The sequence below is a fragment of the Marmota marmota genome, unplaced genomic scaffold, assembly GCF_001458135.2.
Source record: "Marmota marmota marmota unplaced genomic scaffold, marMar, whole genome shotgun sequence".
NCBI classification, from domain to species: domain Eukaryota; kingdom Metazoa; phylum Chordata; class Mammalia; order Rodentia; family Sciuridae; genus Marmota; species Marmota marmota.
Genome location: NW_026000240.1, coordinates 36,073,600 through 36,077,963, shown reverse-complemented (window position 1 = coordinate 36,077,963; position 4,364 = coordinate 36,073,600). Strand labels below are relative to the sequence as shown.

The window sequence follows — 4,364 nt, the reverse complement described above, 5'->3', positions numbered from 1 at the left end:
GGGGGGGGGGGGAGTACAGAGAAGGGATGTAGCTCGGTGGTTAAGCACCCCTGGGTTCAATCCTAGTATGAAAGAAAAAAAGAAAAGGAATGAAAAAAGAAGCAAAGAAAAAAATATATATTGGAGAAATTACCTACAAAGGGTCAAGGCTTCTCTAACTATAAGCCTCCTATGAGCAAAGGGCACAACACAAGAGGCAGGACATCAATACCCTCCTAGAGGCCAAGAATCAGAATCTCCTCTCAATTCCACACGGAGCATGTAGCATTCAGAATATCTGGACCGCATAACATGGAGGAGGAGGATTTCTTCCTATATGATCCTTCAGGTCTCCAGTACTCATCAGAGTTCAGCTTGGGGCTTTTTTTTTTTTTTGAGATAGTGCCTCATTGTGTTGCCCAGGCTGAGTTCAAACTCATAATGCTCCTGCCTCAGCATCTCCAGCATCTCCTGGTAAACCTGTATACCAGGTTTAAAGGTATACACCACCATCAGCATGGGACTCATTTCCAAATGAGACCTGGCAGTTTCTTCTCAACTTCTTCGCCAGAATAATAAACAAGAATAAATTCTTCAAACCAGGCACCAGAGCCAAAAGGTATTGAGCACAGGGAGTGATCAGCAAAACCAGCATATGGGAAATTCCACCACACAGTTGCTTAACAGATTAAAAATTACAAAAAAAAAAAAAAAAAAAAAAAAAANAGTACCACTAGAAAAAAAAAAAAAAAGGCATTAAGGGAGGTCAGTGCAGAGAACAGAAGAAACAAGATTAGTTAGAAATTGGTTAACAGCTGAAACTGGTGATAAGTGACAGATTCAAAGCAAATATGCATCATCTTTGCAGATTGTCCTGCAAACTCCTGAGTGAACCTACATTCAATTTTTTGGGAAAAGGACATTTTAATGCCATCAAAATATATCACAAAACAGTACTCCTATTACACTGCACACAAAGAAGCAAAAACACAATTTATTTAAAATACAAAAACATGCTTTAAAATGTAACCACATAAAAGTAATCATCTGCTTACTTTCTTTTTTTTAAAACCTTTATTTATTTTTATGTGGTGCTGAGGATTGAACCCAGGGCCCTGAGCAAGTGCTCTACCGCTGAGCCACAACCTCAGCCCCCGCATCTACTTACTTTCTACAGTCCAAAAATGGTTCAATTTGTTTAAGATGATCATCTCATTAAATAAAATAACTTTACTTAAAGAAAAAATTCTTCTCCAAAGCATCATCTTTACGAGCCAAACAATGGAAAATTTTCACCTCAGCAAACTGGCCTCAGGGAAGCTCATGCTCATCCCTGTTGCCTAGATACAAGTGACATCTCAGGAGCTTACACACTGCTCTGGCATCCTTTTGCAAGGGAGAATAGCTAAGTTTCATCAATCAGCGATTGCTCTTTCCTGGTACATTCCATTGCTCAGAAAGTCTTAGGGCTGATATATAGTGATCTAGTCTGTCACCTACAAAGCTTCCAAGCAAAAAAGAAGCCTATCACATCTGCTAAACTGGTTTCTACAAGGAAATCAACTCTAATCCCAGTTCTTATCCACATAATTTCTAATAATGCCTGTGAATTCTACTTTAAAATCACAATGCAGGAAAACCAATTTAAACAACAGTTCAACAGACTTTTTCTTCAAAGAAAAAAATTACTAGGCAATTAATGTCAAATATGATTAAGTATTCATTTGCCATTTCAAATTCTAAGTGGCTAAAGTTAAAACACCACCCTGAAATTTATCTTTTAAATACTTAATGCCAAGTTACAGGATGAAATATACAAACCCCACAGCAATAAACTACACAAATAAGCGTCTTAAGTTTCCCGCTAGGTGTTATCCTGCTAAAAATGCAAATACAGCAAACATTTTAAATACTAGAACTCAACAAAATTACTGTAATTATGGTCCTTTATTAGAAAAAAATAACTAGTAAGCTCCAATGTTTTTGTTACTCTTCTAAAGTTTCAGTAATTTTTCTTAAATATGATTCCATATGATTTTAGTTTATTCTTGTTATGTGTGCAATTTTGCTAACGTTTAATTCCAAGCAGTGACTAGCTACTGGTACTTAAAGAGCACTAAATTTTACTGGTTTCTACATTTTGTTTTCACTCGTTTTTTTCCTACTAGTCGGGCTTTCTAGATACTGAGAGCCAATAAAATCCTACAATAAAGCCATTAGAATGCAAGACAAAAGCCATCTAATCAAATTTGAAGGAAATTAAAGCTCCACTCAATGGTAGAAACGTCGGAATAAAATAGGAGTCTTTTGATACACTGCAAGACAGTTTTAAAAATGTTGGGTGCGCTGATTCCCCTAACAAATACGACCCAACTGGCAATCAACACCCAAAATGGCTGCACGTTTGCCAGCCTCAGGTAACAGTATCTGAGGCGCTGGGTTGACCCCTACACTCAAAGATGGAAGACCACATCCTCAATAACCTGGGATATCATGATCGCCAATGACCTGGGTAGATATTTCAACATTACGGAAAGTTCTCGTCCACCTAAAAACCTCGGAAGATCTCCTCAAAGGCGGGGGAAAGATACTACCCACCCCTCAAAATTCCAGGAGACCTCTCTCCAATGATCGGCGAAGATCCTGCCCACCCCCCAAATCCAGAGGGGAGCTTCTCTTTCCAGTGACCCAAAACTACGATGCTTCTCGCAAATGGCCAGGGAAAATATGGCTCCACGAAGACCCGGGGAGACCTCCTGCACAATGACAGCGAGAGACTGCCTCCCAAATAATGTGGGGAGACCCCCAACGACCAGAGACCCTGTCCCCTAACAGCCAGAAAAAAAACAAAACAACAACAAAAAAACCCTTCCCCAAAGCTCCCGGGGCGGCAGGACCACAGGCACCGCGAGGCGGGCATTACCTGCGGCCACAGACCGGTCCCACGGCGCCTCAGTCCTATTGTTTCTCTTCCACCAAAATGGCGGCTACTGCTCAGAGCCCCGCCCCCCGCACCTCGCTCCGGGTGCCCCTGGCTATTGGCTTGTACCGGAAGCCGCGCACGCGGACTGGGCAGCCTGAAAGGCGCTGTTGCTAGGGCGCCGGGATTCGTTGCTGCAGCTGCCGGAAGGGGTGGAGAAGGGGAGGAGCCAAGTAGGGGAGGAGCTTTTCCCTCAGGCAGGGCAGGTGAACAGGGGGGTCAGAGACGAGTTTGGAGTTAAAGATGGCTGAGGGCCAATAGGTCAACTGTAGGATTCCTGGGAGACCGATGGGTCAACCAACCATCTTGGTTTGCCCTGCAAAACTGGGAACATGGTCACTCTAGCAAATGGATGATACAGGACTGAATGCAGATGTCGCTAACATGGATGAAAGAGGGTTGTGAAGAGTAGACAGAAGAGTGACTGTAGACAGCCAACCAAGGAATGGTTATATAGACAGGTGAAGAGATGACTACATGGATGGGTGCACAAACGAAGACATAGAGGGACAGACAGAGGAGAGGCAGTAGAATCTTCTGTGGACTGGTGGGTGACCCAATGCCTGACTCAGGTCCATCAAGCTCCACAGGGGTTGTCTAATGCTCATTTGTTCTGGGGCCTGTGTTGGTCATAAAGGCTCTCACCTGAGTGAATGAATATCAATGTAGCTGGGAAAAGCAAGGGACATGGTGCTTAGCACCAAGAGTGGACAGAGCCATCCTATTGAATATCTGTTCTTTCTGTAAAGGAGGCTAATGTTGCTGCCTTATGTCCTGGGCATTTGCAAAGGTGTGGATTCACCCATGCACTTTTTAAGTTTTTTTTTAAGGACCTACACTCTTCTGTAAATATGGCAGGGAACAAAAACAGTAGATCAATAAAAAAAAAAAGATAAATAAAACAAAAATCTGGTGTTGAGGCTATAGCTCTGTGGTAAAGTACTTGCCTAGTATGCACAAGGCCCTGGTTCCATCCCAAACACAGGGGAAAAAAATCCATCTCTTTATGGAGCTGATTAGGAGAGACTTGTTATATGACCAACAGATCTCTTCTCTCTTAATTTCCAGGCTCCATTTCTTGTGATTTACCAGTTTTTCATTGTTGCCTGTTCTCTGTTCATTCTTACTTCCTGGTCATTTCATCCAGACTCATGGCTTTAAAATGTCACCAGTATATCAATCACTCCCAAAGGTGTTTATTCAGTTCAGACCCTTTCTGAGCACCAGATACAATGTCCAGCTATCAATTAGACATCTGCATTCTGAGTTGCAGTAATCAGCTTCTCAAATTCAACTTCTGTTACCCTAGCTTTGGCTCATCCACCAAACCTGCTCTATCCTATTATCCCACCCCCACAGATCAGGTGATAGCAGCTTAGACCTTTTTTTTTTTTTTTTTTTTTGG

The 4,364-nt window shown here is 42.2% G+C and overlaps 1 protein-coding gene across 2 annotated transcripts in view; it reads right to left on the bottom strand.

Annotated features, from left to right (window-relative positions):
• The window catches only part of Ip6k2 (inositol hexakisphosphate kinase 2), a 30,426-nt gene extending 27,376 nt beyond the window's left edge, over positions 1 to 3,050 (bottom strand). For both annotated transcript variants that reach the window (XM_015487252.2, XM_015487248.2), the window contains exon 1: positions 2,903 to 3,050. The gene's annotated coding sequence lies outside the window, so the exon portion shown is untranslated. The remainder of the gene's footprint in view (positions 1 to 2,902) is intronic.
• Between the last annotated feature and the right edge of the window lie 1,314 nt (positions 3,051 to 4,364).